Source organism: Rhincodon typus, chromosome 11 (genome assembly GCF_021869965.1).
Source record: "Rhincodon typus isolate 14 chromosome 11, sRhiTyp1.1, whole genome shotgun sequence".
Classification (NCBI taxonomy): Eukaryota; Metazoa; Chordata; class Chondrichthyes; order Orectolobiformes; family Rhincodontidae; genus Rhincodon; species Rhincodon typus.
Window position 1 is genome coordinate 3,690,938 of NC_063342.1, and position 13,608 is coordinate 3,704,545.

A 13,608-nucleotide genomic window follows, 5' to 3' on the forward strand; every position below is an offset into this window, starting at 1 on the left:
CAAAGTGTCCAAGTGTCTCTTGTCCTTGAAGTAATTGGACACTTTAAAGCACAACTGTTTACAACCTGACATTCTAAACACTCTTCTGGGAGTTTGGAGGCTCTCAGTGTATCCTCTATTAGCACATAGCCTCAACCAATGTCTCTAATCATGAAAACCTTGGACGTTCCTCACAGTAAATCAGCCTGGGCTTTACTATCCAACAATCAAACCACCCAGACTTGCTGTCAGACTACAGACCATGTTACACAACCCCGTTTACCCTAAATTGAAGACACAGTTCCAAAACATCATTATCTTATAAACCTCATAAATGTAACACACTCCTCTTCCACACTCAGTTTCCATTTACTGCTATAAACAATATTAACCAGTGGTGCCTGAGTGCTGTTCCTGATGCATTAATCATTTCTGAAGGATTGATGGAAGCTAGGAAATGATTTTCTGACACAAAATAATCTGCGGATTTATTGCTTAAAACTCTTCTTACCTTACTCTCTCTCCCTTCTTTTTACTTCATGTGCTATCTCTTTATCTCTTGGTACACCAACTCTTGTCCTACTTGAGTAGAAATTGATCTGGACAGGTTGTTTTCTGTTCCCACAGGGCAGTTTAATATGGCTGTCACTTTTTTTTTCCCAATTCAGAATGAACTATGGCACTTGGCTGTCCTTGCTGGCCATGAACAACATGAATAGCTGCATAAATCCAAAAGTGAGGATTCGCACACTGACTGCTGAGGGTTTGTTGTCCTATTACACTGATTGATGGGGCCCTTTTTTACTTACAGATCATGTTGTCCTGAGCTTTATGTTCTTTTAAAATGCAAACGATGACTTCAAGGTGAAAAGGTGGACCTTGATTAAGATTCCCTTCATGGGCATTAATCTTGAAAATGGTAATACCAGAGAGGGTCACCCTGCCTTCATGCTGACATTTTGTGCTGGCATTATCTCTCAGCTTTTCCCAAAGGCTGGGCCCAGTTCTGTTTCTCCTGCACACAGTGCTAAGTTACAATTGATCTATAAAACATTGGCCTCATGGTATCACAATTTATTTTGACCAGGGCGAGCAGATTAAGTTAGCATGATGGTTCACCTGGTTTCGCGTAGCATGTGATCCAGGAACATAAAATGAAACTGTAAAGCTTGTCACATTTCATCATTCAATAAGATCAAGGCTATTCTGCCTTCATTCCATCTACTTTAAATTCCCAGTTTGCTTCAGAACCCTTAAAATTCTTGCCAAAAAATCCATATCGTCTCCCTTTTAAAATTTTGTGTTGACTCCTAGTCTTGCAGTCACAAGACTGAATTGTGATGGAATGCTTCCACTTGCTTGGATGAATGCACCTTCAACAGTACTCAAGTTCAACACCATCCAGGAGAAAGCAGCCCACTTGATTGCCACCACATGCATAAATATTCACTCTTTCCACCACTAATGCTCAGTAGCAGCGGCGTGTAACATCTACAAGGTGTGTTGCAGAAATTCACCAAAGATCCTCAGATAGCACCTTCCAAATCCAGGATCACTTCCATCTAGAAGGACAAGGGCAGCAGATACACAGGAACACTACCACCTGCAAGTTCCCCTCCAAGCCACTCACCATCCTGACTTGGAAATATATAACCATTCCTATAGTGTCGCTGTGTCAGAATCCCTCAAATCCTTCCCTCACAGCATTGTGGGTCTACCTGCTCCATGGCAGTTTGGCTGGATCATAACCACTAATCCAACTAGCGAAACTCACATCCCCTGAATGAATTTAAAAAATGAACTCAACCATGACATAAGTAGACCTGCAGAATGGGCAAGTAGGTTCTGTAGGCAGAATGAGAACAGACAATAGATACTTAATGGCACAGTCCTAAAAAGTGTATAGGGACAAAGGGATGTGGGGTGGATCTTCCAAGTGGGAAGGACATATTGAGAGAGTGGAGAGCAAAGCACATGGGAATTTGGGTTCATAAAAAGATACAAAACAGGGAAGTTATGCTAAACTTTATAAAGCTCTGGTTTGGCTACAACTGGAGCATTGTGCTCATTATGGTCGTCACACTTTAGGGAGGATATGAGGGTACAGAGGAGTTTTAACAGAATGTTGCAGAGAGGAAGGATTTCAGCTACAAGGTGAGATGAGAGAAGTGGAGGCTGTTCTAATGCAAATGCTTTAACCTGCAGGAAAAATGTAGGTGGTTACTGAGGTTGCATAGTAATTTACAGCCTTGATCATTTCTTGATGAGGTTTGCAATGTGGCCTCAGTTTTAACAAGCTTTTTAATGGATTTTTGTTTAGTTTTACATCAGGGAAAATCAAGGATTTGCTTAATAAGGACATTTAATGGGAAGCCTGACTAGAGTCCTCACCTCATAAACCTTTCCAGATTAAACATAGCCCTGCAACATTTATTACTCCAGTCCCACTTTCAGTTACGTTTTATGGGTGTTGATGAAAATACCTTGAACTTTAAGCTCTAAATTGTTAGAGGGCAGTTGGTCATTATAACTATGGATCAGCTACTGGCTGCGTACGGTTACAGATGCCTTATAATGGTGTGCGACCTATCTGTGCTTCGATAATAATGGTTTTGCTGAAAACCAATGTTTTATAACTAACAGAAGAAAACAACTGAAGTGAAATGAAATCATATCTCTTTTTATCATGTTCTCGGGCATATTAATACATATATAATTAGCAAAAAGCTGCAGTCTATGCAGAAAGTGCAACAGACTAAGTAGATGATTTTACCAGAGTCGGCACATGCACAATGGCCTTCACCTATGCTGTATCATTCTGTAATTTAGTTTTTAAACATTTTCTCCAGTACAAACAGGATGGGCCAAATGGTGACTTTGCTGCAAGTACGATTCTGGCCCATTTATCTCATTTGTTATTGTGGGTAAATTAATTATTGTGTTTACCTTAAAAATAACAATTAAATTTCCAAAGCAATTGATCACTTGTTGAATGCTAAGCCTATGGAGGCTGTATCAAAGTGTAAATCCTTGATTCTTTTCATTGTTAATGACCGTAATTTATTTTCAGACCATCCGAGCGCATCACTAAGACGTGCTTAGCACCACTCAGTGGCAGCAACTGCCTGTTGTTCCAGATTCTGACATTCATTAGCCAGAAAACTGGATGGAAGGCCAGACATCAGGCTTGGTCCAGCCTGTTAGCACTCTACCCACTGAGTCAGGAAGTTCTGACTTTTAACTCTGCTCCCAGGACTTGTGTGTGCAGGTGGTCTTGCCAGGGACTGGATGCACACAATTCCTATGTCTGTCAGATCTTGAATTTGTGGTTAAGGGGGTGTATATTGGATTTGGGTTATGGACTGTGAATATTACTGTCTCATGCTGGCTTAGTGTTCCTACTGAAAATAATCTTCTGTTATTTTGATCTGTTGACTTTTATTCCCCGTTAGTTTGAACCTGTTTTCTCAACAGAAAATCCTGGGTTTCTGAGATACGGAGGAAGCTGAAATTGCTAATTGTTTTGGCAGGTTCATTCTAAATCTCATTGTCAAACTACCCAACACTTTTGTATTGCAGTGAAACAACTGGCATCCACAAGTGTTCAACTGTGGTCCATCATCTGCATTCCGTTTTCAAATAAATAGCTACAGATGTATCAGCCGCAGAATGTACTATCTTCCCTCTGCCTGACTCTTTGCATTAATCCAGGAATTAAGAAAAAATTTCATCCCTTCCTAGCTTGGAAAACTCCTCCAGTTCCTCAAGATCTCTAATCTCCATTTCTTGCGTCTTGGACTTCCTCTGTGTTCATCAGTACATCATTGGCAGCTAAACCTCTAGCTTCTAGGCTTAAAGCTCCGGAAGTATTTTCCTAAACCTCTATTCCTCTCTTTGTTTCCTGTCCTTTAAGAGATTCCTTAAAACCTGCCTCTTTTTTGAATACATCTTGATCAAATTTTTATTTGATAATGTTCCAGTGAATTGTCATATGACATTCTGCTATGCTAAAAGTGTTATGTAAATGCAAATTGTTGTTACAATGGAACAACTTTTGAGAGGCATTGTATCTGATGTATTTGGATTCCAGAGGTGAGAATCCCATCGCCTGCACCAACGTCCCACTGGAGGCAAGATTTCCTTTATCTCCTGAAACTTTCTATTGCTTTAGTTCTTTTTTTTCCTTTATGCTTTGCCAGCCTGTCAAAGTGAAAATGTGTATCTAGAAAGCAGCCTGTAAATCTGAAGCCACTCCGCTTTTGTGAGAGAAAGCAACTTGTGCGGAATTGTTACAGACTGTGAAATCAGTTTTTTTGTATGTGCTGAACATTGCATATCTTTAAGTTAGTATCATGCACAAGACCGCAGGCCAGGCAGCATCTTTGGTTACAGGCCCTACTTTGTGCTGTGTGTATCAGTTTCTTTGCTGTGTAGCCTGTGTTTGAAGTTAGACTTCCAGTGACTGAGAGTTCCCACACTTCAGCTAGCATTGTCTTCTTTCAGTTGCTGTTTATCCATGTTATTAGCCCACTTTTTGTATTCCCTGGTTTTTCTAGCTTGTTGTTGTCAGATGGCTTTCATTGTGTCGTAGAATCCAAGTCTGTTAACAGCACAGAGGAACTTGTTTGGCCCATCATCTATTTGCAAAAGCAACTCACCTAGTCGTACTTTCCTGTCTTTTTTTTACCGTAGCCATGCATTTTTTTCAAGTAATAATACGTTTCATTTGAAGTGCAGGTACCCCAAGGAACTCCGGCAGTGATACCCTGAGCCGTACGTTGTTTTCCTTGTACCAGCTTTGGTTCTTTTGTCATTCCCTTTATTTGGTGTCTGTTAGTTCCTGACCCTCCCACCAATAGGAATGGTTTCTCTTTGTTTTTAAAAAAGATTGTTCATGGGATTGTGCGTATTTGGCAGAACCAGCATCTGTTGTCTATCCCAAATGGTCCCTATCTCAATAAGCTATGTCTAGACTACTCATGATTTTGAATACCACCCATCAAATGTCTGGAGGGCTGAAGGGCCTGTTCCTGTGCTGTATTGTTCTGTTTTCTTTGTTAACCCTCTCTTGCAAGGAGAACAATCTCAGCTCCTTTGATCCATCCACAACAATCTTCAGCCAGAAGCGCCAAGTGGATGATCCACCTCAGCCTCCTCCAGTGGTCCTCTGCATCACAGATACCAGTCTTCATCCAATGCATTGCACTCCATGTGATATCAGGAAATTGCTGAAGGCATTGGATACTTCAAAGGTTGTGGGCCTTGACAACATTTAATCAATAGTACTGGAGACCTTTGTTCCAGGGTTATCACGGCCCTAGCCAAGCTGTTCCAGAACAACATTAAAACTGTCCTCGAATCTACCTTGTTCCTGAAAGGCAAGACAAATCTAACCCTGTCAATTACCACCAAACCAGTCAACTCTCAGTCATCAGCAGCAAAGTGATGGAAGTTGTCATTGATGTTATCAAGAAGCTTTTGCCAATATGTCATCGAGTGATGCTCAATTTGTGTTCCATCAGAGCCTTTTAGCTCCTGACCTTATGATAGCCTTGGACTAAATGTGGACAAAAGAGCTAAACTCTGGAGGTGAGGTGAGAATGACTGCTGTTAACAATAAGGCAGCAATTAACAATGTTGCACTAGACAAAAGAAACATTTGACAGATGTAATTGCATACATCAGAAGATTATTCACCTTACTGCCACCCTTTTTATTCCAACAATATCCTTAAAAATGTGATTTGAAGCAAAGTGCCTGTTTCCATGCTGTATGACTCTTTGACTCTATAAATGCACTAATTTCACTGGAAAGTCACCAGCAGCTCAACCCTAAAGCTCTTGGCTCAGACGTTGGCTGGATAGCTGGAGAATTTCTATTCAGTTGCTAGATGCAGTTTCCCAATTGTTAAAACTAAGAACAATACAGCACAGGAACTGGCCCCTCGGCCCTGCAAGCTTGGTTGGGAGAGGACAAGACTGGCAGCTTAAAGTTTCAGGATTTAGATGTTTCATGCAAGATAGAGAAAGATGTAAAATGTGGGGGAGTTACATTACTGATAAGGGAGAATATCACAGCTGTTCTGAGGAACGACAACTTGGAGTGCTCATTCATAAGGCTTTATGTGTAGGGCTGAGGAATAGGAAGGGTGCAGTCACTTTGATGGAATTGTACGACAGGCCTCCCAACTGCCAGTGGGAGATAGAGAAATAGATATGTGGATAGATTATGGAAAATGTGAAAACAACAGGGTTGATGTGGTGGGTGATTTTAACTTCCCCGATACTGACTGGGATTACTTAGTCCCACAGGCTTAGATGGAGTGGAGAGGAGTTTATTAGATGTGTCCAGAAGAGTTTGTTGAAGCAATATATAAATAATCCAACTAGGGAAAGGCCCATACGAGGCCTGGTACTGCGGAATGAGCCCAGCGGGGAATCAAAATTTCAGTGGGGGAGCATTTTGACAACAGTGACTATAATTCTGTAAGTTTGAAGTCACTTATGGATAAGGACAAGAATAATCTTTGGTTGAAAGTACTAAATTGGCAAAAGGCTGACTTACCACAATATTAGGCAGGGGCTGGGGAATGTAGACTGAAGTTGGCTGTTTCAGGTTAAATCTACATCTGACATGTGGGAATCTTTTAAAGGCCAGTTGATTAGAGTTCAGGATCAGTATATTCCTGTGAAAAGGAAGGATAAGGATGGCAAGATTCAGGAACCTTGGCTGACAAGAGACGTTGTGAGCTTAGTCAGAAAGAAAAAGGAGGCATACACAATGTTTAGGAAACTGAAGACAGACAGAGCTTTGAAGAATACAAAGTTAGCAGAAAAGAACGCAAACAGGGAATTTGGAGGGCTAAAAGGAGCCATTAAATTTCCTTAATCCTGTTTTGCAAGGACAGTCCCAAAGTGCTTTATATATAAATAAGGAGCAAAAGGGCAGCTAAAGAAAAGGTAGGACCACTCAAAGACAAAGGAGAGAATTCATACATGGAGCCAGAGGAAGTGGGTAAGGCCCTTAGCTAATACTTTATGCATTGGTATTCACAAAAGAGAAGGACATGATGGATGGTGAGACTTGCACGGGTATTTGATACTCTAGGGCATGTCGATATAAAGAAGGAGGTGGTGTTGACTGATTTTAAAAAGCATTAAGGTAGATAAATCCCCAGGATCTAATGGGATCTATCCCTGAATACTGAGGGAGGAAATTGCTGCTGCCTTGTATGAAATCTTTGTATCTTCTTCAGTCATAGGAGTAGTCCCAGAAGACTGGAGAATAACCAACATTGTTCCTTTGTTTGAGAAGGGCAACAGGGATAATTCGGGAAATTACAGGCTGGTGAGCCTTACGTCAGTGGTAGGGAAATTATTGCAGAAGGTTCTTAGGGACAGGATGAATATGGACTTATTAGCAATAGACAGCATGGCTTTGTGCGGGAAAGGTGTCTCACAAATGTGATTGTGTTTTTTGGAGATTTGGCAAAGATGATTATGAGGGCAAGGCAGTGGATGTTGTCTCTATGGACCTTAGCAAGGCCTTTGATACAGACGATAAAGTCACATGGGTTCCACAATGAGCTGGTAAGATGTACACAGAGCTGGCTTAGTCATTAGAAGACAGAGGGTAGCAGCTGAAGGGTGTTTTTCAAATTGGAGATCTGTGACCAGTGATGTTCCACAGAAATCAGTGCAGGGATTCCTGTTGTTTGTAATATATATAAATGATTTAAGGGTGTTATGGTGGCTCGGTAGTTAGCATTGCTGCCTCATAGCGCCAGGGACCCAGGTTCGATTCCACCCTCGGGTGACTGTCTGTGTGGAGTTTGCACATTCTCCCTGTGTCTGGATGGGTTTCTTCTGGGTGCTCCAGTTTCCTCCCACAGGCCAAAGCTGTGCAGGTTAGGTGAATTGGCCATGGGAAATGCAGGGTTACAGGGATAGGGTAGGAGGTTAGGCCTGGGAGGGATACTGTTGGGAGGGTCTGTGTAGACTCAATGGGCTGAATGTCCTGCTTCAACACTGTAGGGATTCTATTCTTCCATTCTATTTAGAGGAGAATGTAGGTACCTGATCAGTAAGTTTGCAGATGACTGGAAGACTGGGGGAGCTGCGAATAATGAGGAGGATTGCTATAGTTTACAACAGGATGTAAATAGGCTGGGGTCTTGGTCGAGAACTGGCAGATGGAAATTAATCTGGATAAATGCGAGGTGATGCATTTTAGAAGGTCGAATGCAGGAAGGAGGTATACCGTAAATGGCAGAACCCTTAGTAGCATGAACACACAGAAGGATCCAGGTGCACAGATCCACAGTTCTCTGAAAGTGGCAACCACAAGTGGATAAAGTGGTCAGGGAGGCGTATGGTGTGCTTGCCTTTATCAGTCGGGTCATAGAGTATAAAATTGGCAACAGTTGCAGCTGTATAGAACTTTAGTTCAGCCACATCAGAATGGTCGCCACACTACCAGGAGAACGTGGGGACTTTAGAGAGGGTACAGGAACGGTTTACCAAGATGTTGCCGGATTTGGAGAGAAATACCTGTGTGAAGATTGAATGAACTTAGTTTGTTTTCAGTTGAACATCAGAGGCTATGGGACGATCTGCTAAAAGTTTAGAAAAGTATGAGAGGCATGGATAGAATGGACAACCGGCGTCTTCTTCCCAGGGTAGAAATGTCAATTACTAGGGGCACGTAGATTTAAGGTAAAAGGGGGAAAGTTTAAAGGAGATTTGAGAGGTAAGTTTTTTTTTGAAAAGAAGTGTGTTAAATGCCTGGAAGGCAGTGCCAAGGTAGAAACAAATACAATAGCAATGTTTAAGATGTATCCTGACAGATATATGAATAGACGGGAAATAGAGGGATCTGGACAGCATAGAGTCTGAAGATTTTTGGTTTAGAAAGGCATCCTGTCAGTGCAGGCTTGGTGGACCGAAGGGCTGTTCCTGTGATGCACTGTCTTGTTCTTTGTTCTTCATTGAGTGTCTCTCCAGGGACCTAAAACAAGTTTCACACTAAACTCAAGCAAAAACAAATTGCTGGAGAAACTCAGCAGGCCTAGCAGCATATGTGGAGAGAGAAACAGAATTAACATTTAGGTTCCGGTGACAGTAAAATGGGGGATGTGTATCTAATGTAGTACTACTGGCGTTGTCACCGTTTTGGCAGAAGTCTAGCTCATATTGCACTGGCCAGTTCCAGGAGCCAGAGTTCACTCCAGGACTGGGCAACTGAGAGACCAACAGTATCTGTGGAAGCAGCTTTAGAAAATGATTTGTACTGTTCTTCACAATGCTAAACTAATGTTCACAATCTCTGCAAACTCTATAATTGATGTTCTCGGAACAGAAGGACAAATAATTGTATCTGGATCGATCTCCCAAAGTATACTGTTGTGAGTGAGGAAGAATGACGCCTACGTGGAGTGTGATGTCTGTTCAGGATTGTGTTTGAATTAAGAATAGACATTTAATTTGAAATGAGAAATAATGTGTATTCACAATATGTGCACACACGCACACCACATGCACTTTCACACAATCGGCTGACATAGACATATTGCATAAAAACCGAAAGCACTGCGGGTGCTGTAAATCAGAAACAAAGACAGAAGTTGCTGGAAAAGCTCAGCAGATCTAGCAGCATCTGTGAAAAAAAATCAGTGTTAACGTTTCATGTCCTGTGACTCGGAACAATTCTGAGGGTCACCGGACCCGAAAGCTTAACTCTGATTTCTCCTCACAGGTGCTGCTAAGCTTTTCCAGGAGCCTCTGTTTTTGTTTGTGATAGACGTATCGCACATGCTTTCTATGGAGAAGTCGGTTGGAGATCTTAAGAAACCCGAAGGAATTAGTTTATACGTATTTCCCTAAAATTGGTTGGAGAGTCCCTGCACAAATCTATTTTGTATGCACAAAGTACAAGTGAGGCTTTCCAAGATGCAATGATGTGTGCACTCACGCCACCAATATACAAAGCTCTGTTTTACCCGCCCCTCGTTTTCATACCCCCTTGACTCACCTACCTCCCTGTTCAAACCACATCCCTGTCTCTTAAACTCCCCTGTCTGTCTCTCTCACTCACCACAATGTGGAGGTGCCAGTGTTGGACTGGGGTGGACAAAGTCAAAAATCACATGGCACCAGGTGAGAGCCCAGCAGGTTTATTTGAAATCACACAAGCTTGAGGAGCGCAGCCCCTTCTTCAGGTGCAGTGAGAGAGCAGAGCACACAGACCCAGAGCTTATAGGAAGAGTGATCAAGGGCAGAATGATTAAAAGATCATCTAACTGGTATGGGTGGAGTGTCAGATGATAAGTCTCTGCAGGTGACCAAGAATGTTAGATGGTGAGTAAAGTGTCAACAGCTGAATAACCAGCGAAGGGATGATTTATATTCTGATTAAGTAAGGCAGAGAGATAACTACAAAAAATTAAAATTAAGGTGGTGCTGCAGACAAACCAAATGCTGAAATAACATAATAGGTTAGACCCTCGGCATGCAACTCCTGTACTTAAGTAATAAGTAAGTCAAAACTGCATAAACTCATCAAGGTAGGGAGATCATAACAATTTATTAAGGTGATGGTGTGAAAACAGGACAGTAGGGAAGATTTTACAGATACAGAATAGTACGATGGGGTCATATAGCGCAACATGAACCCCAGATCACGGTTGAGGCCATTTTCATGGGTGCAGAACTTGGCTATCAGTTTCTGCTCAACGATTTTGCTTTGTTATGTATTTCGAAGGACGTTTTGGAGAACTCTTACCTGAAGGTCGGAAGCTGAAGTGTTCCCCGACTAGGAGGGAACATTCCTGTCTGGCAATTGTTGCGTGGTGTCCATTCATCTGTTGTCGTAGCTTCTGCATAGATTCGCCACTATACCATGCCTCAGGGCATCCTTACCTGCAGTGTATGAGATAGACAACATTGGCCAAGTCACATGAGTACCTGCCATGCTAGTGGTGGGTGGTGTTCCCATGTGTTATGGTAGTGTCCATGTCAATGACCTGACATGTCTTGTAGAGGTTGCCATGGCAGGGTTGTTTGGTGTTATGGTCAATGTTGTCCTGAATGCTGAGTAAAATCCAAAAGAACTGTGGATACTATAAATCAGAACAAAAACAGAAGTATCTGGAAAATCTCAGCAGGTCTGGCAGCATTTGTGAAGAGAAATCAGAGTTAACGTTTCGGGTCCAGTTCTGAGGAAGGGTCACCGGAACCGAAACGTTAACCTTGATTTTCGCTTCACAGATGCTGCCAGACCTGCTGAGCTGAAGGCTGGGTAGTTTGCTGTGAACAATAGTCTGTTTAAGATTTGGTGGTTGTTTGAAGGCCAGAAGTGAAGGCGCAGGAAGGATCTTTGTGAGAGACTCATCATCATCGATGACACATTGAAGGCTAAGAAGAACGTGGCATAGTTTCTCCACTCTGGGGAAGTACTGGATGATGAAGGATTCTCTATCAGTCATATCCTGTGCCTGTCTTCTGAGGAGGTTGTTGCAGTTTATTGCTTTGGCACAGGAACTGGCAATCGATCAGATGGGAATCGTATCTCATTCTTATGAGAGCGTCCTTCAGAACCTTCAGGTGCCCATCACGTTCCTCCTCATCTGAGCAGATCCTATGTATGTGCAGGGCTTGTCTGTAGGGGATGGCTTCTTTAATATGTTTAGTGTGGAAGCTAGAGAAATGCAGCATCGTGAGGTTATCTGTGGGCTTGTGATGGAGTGAGGTACTGAGGTTCTGTGCTTATTGGAGATGCATGTGTCCAAGAATGAGACTGATTCTACAGAGTAATCAATGGTAAGTCATATGGTGGGATGAAACTTGTTGATATCACTATGTAGTTGTTTCAGTGATTCCTTGCCATGAGTCCAAAGGAAGAAAATGTCGTCAATGTATCTGGTGTATAGTGCTGGTTGGAGGTCCCGCGCAGCAAAGACGTCTTGCTCAAACTTGTGTGTAAAAATGTTGGCGTATTGAAGTGCAAATTTAGTCCCCATGGCTGTTCCATGTGTCTGAATGAAGAACTGGTTCTTTGTGCTTGAGGATGAAGTGGATGAGTTGGCTATGTCGAGGGCATCTTGAAACCCGTAGTACAAGGAACCCCCAGCTTCTGTCACAACACTACAGATTTCTTACAGAAACCCAGCACCCACGGACCAGTCGAACTAGGAACATTCCTCATCACAATGGACAATTCAGTACTCAATACCAACAACTGCCAATTTCCAGACACCATCCTACAACTCATCCGTCTAATCCTCGAGTACAATGTCTTCAATTTCAACAACCAGTTCTTCACACTCCGCAACAATCACCAAACAGGAATGTCCTCTCCCAGTCAGGAAACACTTCAGCAATCAAGGGCATTCAGCCTCCGATCTTCAGGTAAGCGTCCTCCAAGGCGAGCTTCGAGATACACAATGAAGCAGAATCACCGAGCAGAAACTGACAGACAAGTTCCATACCAGTGAAGACGGCCTCAAATGTGATCTTGGGTTCGTGTTGTGCTACATGTGACCCTGGACCACTGTTCTATATCTGTAAAATCTTCCTTACTGTCCTGTTTTGACATCATCACCTTGATAAATTATGATCTCTCTACCTTAATTAGTTTGTACAGATTTGGATTACTTATTACTTTGGTTAGACCCTCAGCATGCAACTCTTATACCCGTCATGTTATTCTAGTCATTTGGTTTGTCTCCAGCACCACCTTTTATTTTTAATTTTTTGTAATTATTTCTCTGCCTCATTTAATCGGATTGTTGGTCATCCCTTCCCTGGTTATTCAGTTGTTGACACTTTACTCACCATGTAACACTCCTGATCACCTGCAGAGACTTATCATCTGACACTCCACTCATATCAGTTGAATGATCTTTTTGATCTCTCTGCCCTTGGCGTCCCTGCCTGTAAACTCTGTGTACTCTGCTCTCTCACTGCACATGACAAAGGGGCTGCGCTCCTCAAGCTTCTGGTTTCAAATAAACCTGTTAGACTATAACCTGGTGCCGTGTGACATCTGACTTTCACCACATGCACACATTGCTTCCTCTTGCACACACACACATCTAAAACACACAACATGCCTTTTGGCTGTGCAAGCTATTGCCCTTGTGTACATCCCCATCCCCCTCTCTTTCACATACACTCACTCATGCACTCACGTTCCTCTCAGCTGCATGCACGCTCATCAAATGCACAGCTTTCATATAAAACCACTCTGAAATATCCCTCATGAATACACAGCCTCGCACACACACTTTCCATGTGCATGCTCACGCCTAACAAGCACACAGTTCCCTCATATGCATCTCTGCCTCTCATGTCCCCTCATCTTTCAGGCATAAAAGTTGGTCACTTTTTCACATGCATACAGATCCCTCTCACAAGCTCTCTCCCTTTGGCAAACATCCTCCTTGTGCACACACTGCCCTCTTCTCGCACCCCCCTCTGTCAGACCCTATTCCCCACACTGCCCACCCACTTCATTCACACACGCACACAGATGCTCCTACACACGCCTGCACACACGCCTGCACACACGCCCACACACCCTGCACACACGCCCTGCACACACGCCCTGCACACACGCCCTGCACACACGCCC

General features: G+C 42.8%; 1 protein-coding gene across 1 annotated transcript in view; it reads left to right on the forward strand.

Moving 5' to 3' along the window:
* LOC109916713 (1,4-alpha-glucan-branching enzyme-like) overlaps positions 1-13,608 on the forward strand; it is a 525,476-nt gene that overhangs the window by 500,631 nt on the left and 11,237 nt on the right. The window lies entirely within an intron of this gene.